General features: G+C 60.4%; 1 pseudogene; it reads right to left on the bottom strand.

Annotated features, from left to right (window-relative positions):
* LOC116484302 (small ribosomal subunit protein uS19-like) lies at window positions 1–7,902 on the bottom strand (annotated as a pseudogene).
* Window positions 7,903–12,993: the final 5,091 nt, after the last annotated feature.

The raw sequence follows: 12,993 nt of genomic DNA, 5'->3' as shown, positions 1-12,993 counted from the left end.
CTAGCCGAGCCTGGGGAGGGAGAGCCGTGGTCTGGGTGGGGCCCCGCAGGGAACTGAGTTGGGGAACAGGAAGGGGAAGCCAGGTGGCAGCACCAGCCTAGGCAAACTCTCAGAAGCTGGGCTTGTGGGCAATTCAGGCATTTGTCCACCCAGCCTTTATTGAGGGTGGGGTGGGGGGTGGTCAGAGGCCTAAGTGGGGGGCATCCTCGAGGTTGGGCCAAGGAGGTGTGCGGGGTAGCCGCAGGAGGCTTCGGGGTGGGACTGGAGGCTGGGAATGAGGGGTGCACTCTGTGTTGGGGGTGCTGCAGAGCCTGAGGCTGCTTGGGAGGCATCCAGGAGTTCCAGGCCCTTTTCTTTTTGGAGACATGTGTGCCTTTATTTATTTTATTTATTTATTTTTTTTGAGACGGAGTCTCACTCTGTTGCCCAGGCTGGAGTGCAGTGGCGCGATCTCGGCTCACTGCAACCTCCACCTCCGGGGTTCACACCATTCTCCTGCCTCAGCCTCCCGAGTAGCTGGGACTACAGGCGCCCGCCACCACACCCGGCTAATTTTTTTGTATTTTTAGTAGAGACGGGGTTTCACCATGTTAGCCAGGATGGTCTCGATCTCCTGACCTCGTGATCTGCCCGCCTCGGCCTCCCAAAGTGGTGGGATTACAGGCTTGAACCACCATGACTGGCCGTTTTTTTTTTTAGACAGTCTCGCTCTGTCACCCAGGAGTACGGTGGCGTGATCTCAGCTCACTGCGACCTCCGCCTCCCAGGTTCAAGCGATTCTCCTGCCTCAGCCTCCCGAGTAGCTGGGACTACAGGCATGCACCACCATGCCCCGCTTTTTTGCATTTTTAGTAGAGACGAGGTTTCTCCATGTTGGTCAGGCTGGTCTTGAACTCCCGACCTCAGGTGATCCTCCCGTCTCGGCCTCCCAAAGTGCTGTGATTACAGGCATGAGCCGCCGCGCCCGGCCATCTCCACCTCGTTGAAGGTCTTTCCGTTGTAGACGCCCACCGTGCTACCCACCACCGTGGGCAGGAAAAGCAGGTCCCACAGATGTGTCTTCACCACTTCCGGCTTCTCCGTGGGCGGTGCCTCCTTCTTGACCTCGCGCAGGCGCTGCAGCAGGAGTGCGGCTTCCGCCACAGGCCCGGGTTCAGCCGTCGCTGGCGCACGCTGTACAGCTGCATCAGCTGCTGGGAGGACACGTCCAGTAGCTAGCTGGTCCAGGTCCACGCCGCGGTAGGTGAAGTTGCGGAAGGTCTGTTTCTTCTGCTGCTGTACCTCTGCCAGCTGGCTGCATCCTCAGAATAGCTCTCCAGGCCCTTGTTGCCCAGGCTGGCATGCAGTGGTGTGATCATAGCTCACTGCAGTCTTGACTTCTTGGGCTTAAGCGATCCTCCTGCCTCAGCTTCCTGAGTAGCTAGAGCCACGGGTGCACACCACCATACCTGGCTAATTTTTGATTATTTGTAGAGATGGGGTCTTGCTACATTGCCCAGGCTGATCTCAAACTCCTGGGCCCAAGGGATCCTCTTGCCTCGGCCTTCCGAAATGCTGGGATCACAGGCGTGGGCCACCGTGCCCGGGAAGCTCTGGGCCCAAGCTCTGGGCCCTCCTGCATGGTCGCCTGGTGGAGCAGAAACCACAGCCAGCGGCTCCCCGTCTATTTGTCTGTGCACATTCCTGGGCTCAGATGGTGGCTTCCGAGGCCAGAACTGCAGAGTCACCTGCTCTGCGCTTGAGTCTGGAACGTCTCAGACCAGACCCCTCCCTTTACAGCCTGAGAGAGGGAGAGACCCTGCCCAGGCCTCCCAGGGGCCTGCCCACCCGACAGCTCCTGACTCCCCCACCCTCATTGATCCAGAAATGGAGGGCTTCGGCCCAGGAGCGATCAATGCGCCCTAATGGACATGTGTCCGGGGCGGAGGGGCGCTGAGTCGCAGGCGACACCCTTCCCTGTGCAGAGGGGGAAACTGAGGCCACTCCCAGGCCCCACGGGTCACTGGCCTGAAGCAGTGTGAGCCCTGCTGGGTCAGGAGTTATGTCTGGAGCAGCCCAGGGAGAATGAGGCTGGGGACCCTTCATTCCGGGGGTCATTAGGGACGCCCCACCAGGCTGTGTCCACCCAGGCTGGTCTCTTCCCCAGCTCCGACCGCCCTGCTGGGTTTTGGGGCTTACAGTTCTGCCCTGGGCTCAAGTCCTGGCTCCCACCAGGGGCTGTGGGGCATCCCCTCTGGGTCTGGGGTTCACAGTGCCTGTCTCCAGGTGTGAGAGAAGCTTCTAGAGACAATCTGTGAGCATCTTTCAACAGCATCCCCCATCCCTGCCTCTCCCCAGCTCAAGCTCCGAAGGGAGCGTGGATGGCAGGAGAGAGGAGGGAGGCGTGGGGCGAGTTTATCTCTCACGGGCTTTCTCCGCCCCCACCTGGCCTCCCCTGGGGCTTCTGTGATTCCTTTTTTTTGAGGCAGGGTTTCTCTGCCCCCCAGGCTGGAGTGCAATGGTGTGATTGTGGCTCACTGCAGCCTCCACCTCCAAGGCTCACGCAATCCTCCCAAGTCAGCCTCTCTGGAGTGGTTGGGACCACAGGCATGCGGCTCCATGCTAGCTCATTTTTATCTTTTGTAGAGATGAGGTCTCGCCGTGTTGCCCAGACTGGTCTTGAACTCCTGGCCTCTGGTGATCCTTCCACCTCAGCCTCTTGAGTAGCTGAGACTGCAGGCATGAGCCACCACACGTGGCTAATTTTTGTGTTTATTTATTTATTTATTTATTTTTGTAGAGATGGGGTTTCCCCATGTTGCCCAGACTGGTTTCCCAGCTCCTGAGCTCAAGGGATCCTCCCGCCTCAACCTCCCAAAGTGCCAGGATTACAGGCGTGAGCCCAGTCCGAGACCCATTTTGTAGATAAGGAAGACTAGGTTAGAGAAGGGGAGTGCCCAGGCCCTGGGCCCCGCAGCCGGGACCCCTTTAGGGTCCAGTGGATGGCAGAGGGGAGGCGGCCTGACCACTACCGACTCCAGCCAGTAGCCCCAGCCTGGCCTCCCGCCCCAGCCTCCGGGGAGAGCAGCACAGGTGCCCAGAGAAGCAACGAATCTGGATGTTTATTCCCCACATGAGGAGGAGCTGGGGGTACCTGAGTGGGTGGTCTCGGCGCTGGGCGGCCCCCGTGGCCCCCTAGGCGTCGAAAACCAGAGCTTGTTATGATCTTGTGATGGGGAGGGGGCCCGCCCCTCACAGGGACCGCTGTCGGCCCCCTCCGCCTGCCCACCAGGCACTAGAGTTATGGTTTGCAATATCCCGTGCCCCTCCCAGCCTGAGCATTAATGACGGTGGTATCCGAGTCCCCGAGCACCCGGCGCTGTTATTAAATCGTCCATCACGCTTGTGGCTGCGGCTCTAGAAGCTCTGTGGCTAGGAGGGGAAACTGAGGCACGGAGCAGTTTCCCCTTGACCCCTTCGTGAAGGCACAGCTGCAGACATCGGATAAGCCCAGGTTCCAGTGCCCTCTCCACCACCTGCTGTGGATGAGGCCCCTGTTCTCTGAGACTCAGTTTGCTCATCTGGAAAACAGGCTACAGTGACACAGGGTGGGGTCTCACATCCTGGGGGTTCTTGATGAGCAGAATCGCCAGCCCCATGGAGGCAGGCCCTTTGTTGCCTGATCCCCCCACCTTCCCTGGGATCCCATTGTCTGGCGCAATGCCAGCAAGCCCTCCATGGATGTTTGTTGAATGACTGAATGAGCGTGTTGTGCGTGGACTCTGAGTCAAGTGCTCTTTCTTGCCAACTGGGCAAGACTGGAGGCAAAGGGCTCATTCTCCATCATTCACTCCTCTGGGAAGGCCTGGGGGCAGGGGTGGTGGTGGGGAACGGCCTCTCGCAGGAGAGGGGGGCAGCGGGGGAACTGCGGGAGTCAGCCGTGCTGGCTGGCAGATCTTTAAATTAAAATACATACATACACCAGATAAATAAACTCGGCCCACATCTCCTGGTGACAGGCAGAATTAAGTTGCCCAGTTGGGGACCGGGCAGCGAAGGCTGGGGGTGGAAGGGGATGGGGCCGGATTACCAAGGGCGGTGACTCAGCCCCATCCTCTCCCACGTTGTATCCCACGAACATTCCGGAGACCCCTGTCCTGCCAGGTCCCTGGGAAGTGCTGAGGGGGTCAGGGACTAAGGACCCAAATTCTGAGCCCCAACTTGGGCACCCAGATCTGGCCCGGCTTAGAGAGAGACTAGCTGCCCACGGGGTGCCCTGGGTGGGTCAGTGTCTTCGTCTGAAACCGGGAGACCGTGGTCCCCCCTCCCAGCACAGAGGCTGCCCTTGGCAGTGGGCGTGGGGCGGACCTGGTTCAAGTCCCAGCTGAGCACTCAAGGGCTGGGAGCAGCCTCCGTTGGGTCGGGTACCAGGGAGACCCCGTTCTAGCTCACAGGGAGGCCCCCGTGGGGCCCACACAGCTGCAGGGTCCTCCCTGGGCCCTTCCCTCCGACCCAAGCCCAGGGGAGGGGGCGGAGGGGGCGGGGGGCAGTTTTCAATTACAGAGCAGCTAATCTCCCAGTGAGGGCCGTTCTGGGGCCCAGTAAATCTATTATGAAAAGCCTCTAAATGTATGTAAAACCGGCCTCCGACAATCCGGGGATTAGGCTGCCGGGAGGGGAAACCGAGGCGCAGGCCGCCTGGCGGATTAGCGCAGAGGGGCCCCTGGAGGGTTGGGGGGAGCAGTCCCTGGAGGTCCAGGGCAGAGGGAGAGGGGTCCTCTGAAGAAGCCAGCACCCATTTTATAGCTGGGGAAACTGAGGCTGGGGAAGGGCCCCCCCCCCCCAGGGGTCCCCTCTCAGCGTCAAGGGCACTTTTGCCAGCTGCTCCTTCTTTTGTCACAAACCCAGGGGGATTTTCCCACAAGGTGGCCTTGGCGGGTTGGAAAGATGGGGAGCTGGGGACCCCAGGGCTACGATCGTGGAACCCCTGGACCCGGCTTAAGGCTCCGTGGCCCGTCCTGCATCTTCTGCCGGCGTCCCAGGCCCTTTGAAGCTGCCCCATCCTTTGGTGCTTTTGAAATGTCTTTATTAATCACCTACTGTTTGCCAAGCCAGAGGCGGCAAAGGTAACAGGAGAGGGGGGCCCAGTGCCCTGGAAGCTCAGGGCACTCGCGGAAGACGAAGGCGACTGGGAGAGGCCTTCCCCAAGGACTCCTGCTTCCGCTGGGAGGTGGGGAGGAGGAGGTCACCCCACAGAAGTGCAGTGAGGCCACTGCAGGCCTGAGGGAAGGCCTGGTGGCCGAAGGGGGTGTGAGCTGAGAAGCCCTGTGGCTGGGCTGCTCCTGAGGGTGGCAGGGAGCCCTTGGAGGGCTTGAACCTAAGTGGCCCCTGCAGCATCTGTGGCGGGACCGTGGATCCCCAAGCCCGCCTCCCTCGGGAGCACAGCTTCCTCAGCGTGGCCCCACACTCTCCCAGACTCACCCAGCCGCCTCGCATAGGGCCTGCTCACCCTCCTGCCCACAGGGCCCTTAGTCCAGCGGTTTCCTCTCCTGCATACTGTCCCCACCTGCTGAAGTCCATTCAGGAGCCCAGGTGCATGCAGTGGGGGGACAATGCCCCTCCTCCCCCCACCTAGTGGAGTTCACAGGCAGCTCTGCAGATCGGCTGGCAGCTGGAGAAACTGAGGCATGAGGCTGGGTGCAGTGGCTCACGCCCGTAATCCCAGCACTTTGGGAGGACGAGGCTAGTGGATCACCTGAGGTCAGGAGTTCGAGACCAGCCTGGCTAACATGGTGGAACCCCGTCTCTACTAAAAATACAAAAATTAGCCGGGCGTAGTGGCGGGGGGGCACCTGTAATCTCAGCTACTCGGGAGGCTGAGGCAGGAGAATCGTTTGAACCCGGGAGGTGGAGGTTGCAGTGAGCCAAGATTGTGCCATTGCACTCCAGTGTGGGTGACAAGAGTGAAACTCCGTCTCAAAAAAGAAAAAACTGAGGCATGAGCTGACAGCTGTTTCTGCAGGCCTCAGGCCAGGGCCCCTGGCCTGGCCCCGGTCCAGCCACCAGCTTGTCCCTGCCTCCCAGGTGCTGGGGAATGAAAAGGAGGGGAGGGATTTCTCTGACTCCTTCAGGCCCAGGCTCCGAATGCCTCCAAGTCCCAGGCGAGGGGTTGTGCGAAGCTGCAGCAGGGTGGGCCTGCTCTGTGACCTGGGAGGGGGTGTGTGCCTGTCCGTGACTCAGTTTCCTCGTCCGTGTCATCAGCAACGGCCAGATGCCGTTCCCAGCACTGGATGGGGGCGGAGGGCCTGAGGGGTGTGGGTTGGGGGGAGCTCCAGGCGCCCCTGACCCCACCCAGCCGTCAGTCAGGCTGGCCGGGCCCCCTTCAAGTCGTCACGGCCCAGCAGCAGCCACGGGAGGGATTATTCCAGCCTGTCCAGGGTGGACTGAAGTGGAACCAAGGCTGACGAGCGGAACGCGCCCCCGCGGACCCAGCCCGCCCGCCTTTGTCCGCCGCCAGCCCCCCACCCGCCTGCCGTCAGACCCCGCCTCCCGTGCCTGAGCCCCGTTTCTCTGGGGACCGGGCTGCCTCGCGTGGCCCCCGCCTGACCAAAGCCCTGCAGCTTCTCGGCCGGCTCCGCCGGCTGCCTCAGTTTCCCCGTCTGCAGCATGGGCATACAGGGTTCCTCTCATCGGCTCATTGGCGGCTGAATGAGGGCTGTGTGGGCAGAGGCGCCTGGAGGGGCAGAGGCTCTCCCGGGGCTTTCCCAGGGTGCTTGGGGGTCCCTCTGCCCGGTCCCTCCACTGAGCCTTTGTCCAGGAAATTCGAGGTGGCAGGGAGAACAGATCCGCTCTCGGCCTGAATGGAGCCGCGGCAAATGCTGTTGACCCCTGACCCCGGCCCCCTAATCCCGGGGTTGAGGCTCTCACTGGAGAGGGGCCCTGGGAGATGAGCTGGGGCACGACCCCCGCCCCGGGCACCGAGGGGGGCTTCCGGGTCAGGGTCGGAGGGGCTTCAGGAGGACGCGGCTGCCCCGTTGGCCACGTGCCCGGTCATCACCTCTCGGAGGCCAGCACGGGAAACTGAGGCGTGGAGGAGCCCTCCTAAGCCCCACAGCTCTGGGGTGGGAGCCAGGCCTAGCCACTTGCAGGGAGAGAGACAGGGCCGGCAGCTGCCCCTCTCTGAGTCACCAAACAGGAATTCCGGGACGTCTGGCTGGCCCTGGAAGGCGCGGCTAGCTTATAAACCCCCAGTCTTCAGGAACTTCTCTGGGTACCTGGCCCCTGTGTGTTCCCCGGGGAGGCCCCAGGAGCCCCTTGTCTGGAATAGGGGGAGGGGCTTTTCTGGCCGCCCTCTGCTGCTCTAGACTTACCCAGTGTCTTCCAGAGGATGAAATGAATGAATGAATGAAGTGGAGGGAGGTGTCGAAGGAGGTGTCCTCATGCCTGCCAGCTGCCGCAATTTAGCCCCTGTGCCTTGTGGCCACTTAGAGGCCTCAGCTAGCAGCGTCCACCGCAGATTAAAAGATTCTCCGTCGCAGGCTGGGATGCGCTCACACGCTCGGGCGCCCCTGTGCTCCCCAGTGGCCCAGTGTCTGTTCCACCCTGCCGAGCTGTTCCCCACGATCAATTTCAATTCGGCCTGGTCTCTGCTTCTGCAGCACGACCCTCCTTGGGGGCTGGCGGTGGGGAAGGAGTTGCTGGCTTCCGCAGCCCTCCCCCCAGGTCCCTGGGACCCTCGCCTGGTGATGAGAGAGCTCTGCTGGACCGCCTCTTTTTCCGGGCCTCAGTTTCTCTGGGTTTGGAATGAGGGCGCAGGGCAGCGCAGTGTGGACCCAGCCTGGTTTTCATCTAACCTCACGAAGTCACTGAACGCTCGCCGTGGGCCTGACCCTGGGCTGAACCCTGGGGCACCGTGGGGGCCATGGCAGGCAAACTTGAGTCTGAGGCAGAGGAAGGGCGTTCCTGCAGCGGGGAGGCTGTGTGCAGAGGGGTAGAGGGAGGGAGGCAGGAGGGAGCCTCCAGCCCTGGAGGAAACAGTCAAGGTGGGGCCACAGAGGAGGGTGGACGAGCCCAGGCCACAATATTCCTCAACAGCCAAAGTTTGTGTATGTGTTTTTTGAGACAGAGTCTCACTTTGTCACTCAGGCTGGAGTGCAGTGAGCTGAGGAGCGATCTCAGCTCACTGCAGCCTCAACCTCCCTGGCTCAAGCGATCCTCCCATCTCAGCCTCCCAAGTAACTGGGACCACAGTTGTGTGCCACCACACCCAGCTAATGTATGTATTTATTTATTTAGAGACAGAATCGCTCTGTCGCCCAGGCTGGAGTGCAGGGATGCAATCTCGGCTCACTGTAACCTCCACCTCCCGGGTTCAAGTGCTTCTCCTGCCTCAGCCTCCTGAGTAGCTGGGATTACAGGTGCACCCCACCATGCCTGGCTTATTTGTTTATTTATTTTTGAGACAGTCTTGCTCTGTCAGTCAGGCTGGAGTGCAGTAATGTGATCTCAGCTCACTGCAACCTCGACCTCCCTGGCTCAAGTGAGCCTCCCATCTCAGCCTCCCAAGTAACTGAGACCACAGGTGTGCACCACCATGCCCAGCTAATTTATTTATTTAGAGACACAGTCTTGTTCTGTCGCCCAGGCTGGAGTGCAGTGGTGCAATCTCGGCTCACTGCAACCTCCACTTCCTGGGTTCAAGCGATTCTCCTGCCTCAGCCTCCCAAGGAGCTGGGATTACAGGCACCTGTCACCACGCCCGGCTAAATTTTGTAATTTTAGTAGAGACAAGGTTTCACCATATTGCCCAGACTGGTCTGGAACTCCTGAGCTCAAGTGATCCACCCGCCTCGGCCTCCCAAAGTGCTGGGATTACAGGTATGAGCCACCCATCACCCGGCCAATAGCCAACGTTGAGTGCTTACTGTGTACCACGCGTCAGCCGACAGGCTTTCCCTACCTCATCTCCCTGCAGCCTCCCAAGGATCCTCTAATACCTGTTTTACAAATGAGGAGACTGAGGCCACAGACAGAGGCCGCTGGGAGGTGAGGGAAGGAGGCCACGGCCATGCTGGCGTTGGCAGCACTGGTCTAGCTCAGACCTGTCCGGGTCCCCAGCAGGACTGTGGTGCGGCTGGCCCCCTCCTCTGCGCCCTCCATTTCCCTGCCCCTTCCTTCCAGGCCTCCAGGCTTCTCTCCTTTTCTGGGGTGGTGGTGGAGGATCCTACATCGGCTCCTGGGTGCGGGAGTTCGATCTGAACCTTCCCGCTCATTCTGCGTGACCTTGGGGGCGTGCCTGGCCCTCCCGTGCCTCAGTTTCCCCAGCCGCACCTACCGGACTGTGAGCCCCCGACCCCCCGCAGCCCCCCGCCCTCTCTGGGCCCCCCGCGGCTCTGGGCTCAGGCCGCCGCTAGGTGGAGCGAGGAGGCCAGTGGAGACGCGGTGCGGGCAGACGCGCGCTCGGGAGCTGCAGAGGCCGGGGAGCCGGCCTGGCGCGCGGGCAGGGCTGCGTGGACGCCCGCGGCCCCTCGGCGCTTGGAGGTCCCGCCCCGCAGACAGCGTCCCCAGGAGGCCCAGCCGGACAGTTTGCGAGGGGCGCGCTCCGGGCGCAGGAGGGGCGGTGTCCCCGGCGCGTGGTTTGGGTCGTCGGGACCTGGATCCCGGAGCAGGCAGGCTGAGGTCTGCACAGTCAGGGCGGTCTCAGGTGCTGGGGAGCCCCCCTGGCTGGACCTAGGGTCCCAGCTTCACGTTCACCTCCTGGAGCCTCAGGTCTGGGTCTGATGCCCCAACGGGAACCCCAAGCCCTGCCCACCACCCTTCCTCACCTCTGCTGTCCTTCCACTGCCCCGACCAGTGGCTTCTGCCATAACCCTCTTGGGAGACCCATTTTTCATAGGAGGAAACTGAGGCACAGAGCGTTTTGTCGGTCACAGAACAGCTGGATCCCTCCTGTGTGATGAGCACCTCTGGGTCCTCCTGTGTCGTGACCACACCCGTGTCCACTTTCGGGGTCCTGGGCTGCAGAGCATCACCGCCCCAAATACCCTCTCTTGGGTGCTGTGGGTGGTTTCCTTGGTCATGGGACGGTCCTTTCTTCTCAGGTAGGGATACCGTATGGGTTTCCCCCGCTACTGCCCCTGCAAGGCAGGGCTAGTGATCCGTTTGCACCCTAGGGGCCGTTTCATGTGTGGCTGCACCTTCCCACACCGCGGCTGAGGAGAGGATCCTACCCACAGGTGCCCCTGGTGGGTTCAGCCGTCCCCTGCCGCAGGGTCCTGCTTGATTTCCGGTACTCCTGGCCTCGCCACTGTCATTCCCGCTGGGTGTGGTGCGCACCTGCTGTCCCATGCTCTTGGGCTGCTCTCTGGGGTCACGGAAACTTCCGTGCCTCAGTTGCCTCCTCTGGAACGTGCAAATCCTTTGAGAAATGAGCTTGAACACCTGGGAGCAGGCAGGCTTGGGTTTCCAGGTGGGGGGGGGGGGTGCCAGATACAACCCCAAGGCTTTGGGAGGTGAGGGGACACCCTGCTGCTCCATCTGGACCCGCGCCCGTGAGCTCTGCTGCTCTATGCCTGACGCACGACTCTGTCCACTTGCCCCATATGTGTTCAAGGCACCAAGAATCAAGAATCCAGCCCTCTGGGCTGGATGCAGACACAGTGGCTCATGCCTGTAATCCCAGCACTTTGGGAGGCCGAGGAGGGTGGATCACCTGAGGTTAGGAGTTCAAGACCAGCCTGGCCAATGTAATGAAACCTCATCTCTACTGAAAATGCAAAAATTAGCCAGGTGTGGTGGTGTGGGCCTGTAATCTCAGCTACTCAGGAGGCTTAGGTACGAGAATTGCTTGAACCTGAGAGATGGAGGTTGCATTGAGCCGAGATATCGTGCCACTGCACTTTAGCCTGGGGAATAGAGTGGGAGGGATCAGTCCAGCCCTCTTTCATCCCCTTCCCGCTCACTCCGACCCAACCTCCCAGTTCTGTCTTTAGAACAAGCTGCTTTTGTCTCTGCCCCAGGGCCTTTGCACAGGTTGCTCCATCCCTGCATGTGGCCAGCCCAGCAGCTCCCTCGCTGCCCACCTGTGGCCGGCCGCATCCCTCCAATCTTCAGACACCCGTTTTTGTTTTATTTTTCTTTTCTGTTTTATTTTTTTGAGATGGTGGGGGTGGTCTCCAACTCCTGAGCTCAAGTGATCCTCCCACCTCGGCCTCCCAAAGTGCTGGGATCACAGGCATGAGCCACCTCGCCTGGGCTTGACACCTATTTTTATGTTCAGTTTGACCATATTTGTGACAAGTAAGTCAGAGACGATACAGCAAGGGGAAGAAGACACGTCCCCTTCCCTCTAGAAAGTCACAGTCGCGCACAGAAGGCAGAAGGCTTGCAGCGCAGAGCGATGGGATAAAGGAACCAGCTCTGCAACAGTGAGTGGCTCTCAGCTTTTGATCATTGAGATATAATTCACAGACCATGAGGTTCACCTGCTTAAAGCATTGAGCTATAATTCGTGGACCATGAGGTTCACCTGCTTAAAGGTGTAATCCAGTGGCTTTTAGCGTATTTGCAATTGTGCAAACATCACCTGTCTATCTAGTTCCAGAACGTTCTCATCACCCCAGAAGGAAACCGCATCCCCATTAGCCGTTGTTCCCGTCCCCACCCCAGCCCCGGCACCCACGCATCCCCTCTCTGCCTCTGCGGGTTGGCCTGTCCTGGACATTTCATAGAAATGGGATCACAGACTGGGTGCGGTGGCTCACATGCCTGTACTCCCAGCACTTTGGGAGGCCGAGGCAGGTGGATCACCTGAGGTCAGGAGTTCAAGACCAGCCTGGCCAACATAGTGAAACCCCGTCTCTACTATAAATACAAATAAATTAGCCGGGTGTGGTGGTGGGCGTCTGTAATCCCACCTACTCAGGAGGCTGAGGCTGAGGCAGGGAGAATTGCTTGAACCTGGGAGGCAGAGGTTTCAGTGAGACAAGATTGTGCAGCTGCAGTCCAGCATGGGCAACAGAGCAAGACTCCATCTCAAAAAAAGAAAAAACTGAAACTGGGACGGTGACCCTCCCCTGCCTCAGTCCTGCGGTGGCTCCGTGTGCCCCAGGATTAACGCACGCTCCCGGGCCTGGCGGTACACTTTGCTGGGCACAGGGCGAGGCCAGAAGAACCTGAAAAGGCCAGAGGGTCCTGGCTCAGCGAGGAATGGGAGGTGCTTCCTTCTACCCAGACAGGAGCCTGGGAGAGCGGGAAGTGGGGTTGCCCCGATTTTCCAGGGCAGGAAACCAAGGCTGGGGCTCGGGGCTAACACCCAAGTCAGGGCTAGGGGTTTGGCTGCCCAGACGCTCCGGTGAGTGAGGCTCATGGCAGCGTGAAGCTGCGCCCCCCAGACCCGCCTCCCACCTGCCATTCCTGCCGGGGAGGGAAGGGCTGCTGTGGGCGGCTCAGGGCCCCCACCGCTGTTTCCGGGCTCTTGGTGGGGTGGGGAGGGCCGTTGTCAGAGACCCCCTGAGACCCTCGGGAACACTGCCTGCCTAATGAGGGTCCCTGGGGCTGCTGCCCAGTTCGGGCCGGGGAATAAAGACCTCCTCTTCCATTCCGCTGTTTCTCCGCCCCCCGCCGTAATAGGATTGAGACTTTTGAAGTTAATAGGAAATGAGGCAGGCTCCCACGTAGAGAATGCGGACGCGGAGGGCTTAGAGGGCCCTTTGTGAGCCCAGCCGGGCGGCTTCCCCCGCTGGCCGGCCGTGATGAAAGCACCGTGAAATATACAGTGGCAGGACGCCCCTTGACCATGACAGGCCTCTTTACTTAGAAAAGAAGGGGGGAAAATCCCCCAGCAGTTGTACATGTCCATATGAACACACGTGTGTGTATGCAGCGCTCTGGCCTGGCCGGCCGCTGGGACACTGTCTGCACAGCGCCCACGCGGGTTCTCCGCTCAGCGAGGAGGGTTGGGGATCATTCCAGCAGCCAGCAGTTTGGGGTTTTTTTTTTTTTTTTTTTTTTTTT

The sequence above is a fragment of the Hylobates moloch genome, unplaced genomic scaffold (genome assembly GCF_009828535.3).
Source record: "Hylobates moloch isolate HMO894 unplaced genomic scaffold, HMol_V3 SCAFFOLD_15, whole genome shotgun sequence".
NCBI lineage: Eukaryota > Metazoa > Chordata > Mammalia > Primates > Hylobatidae > Hylobates > Hylobates moloch.
The sequence above is the reverse complement of the archived record's forward strand: the minus strand, read 5'-3'. Positions and strand labels throughout refer to the sequence as shown.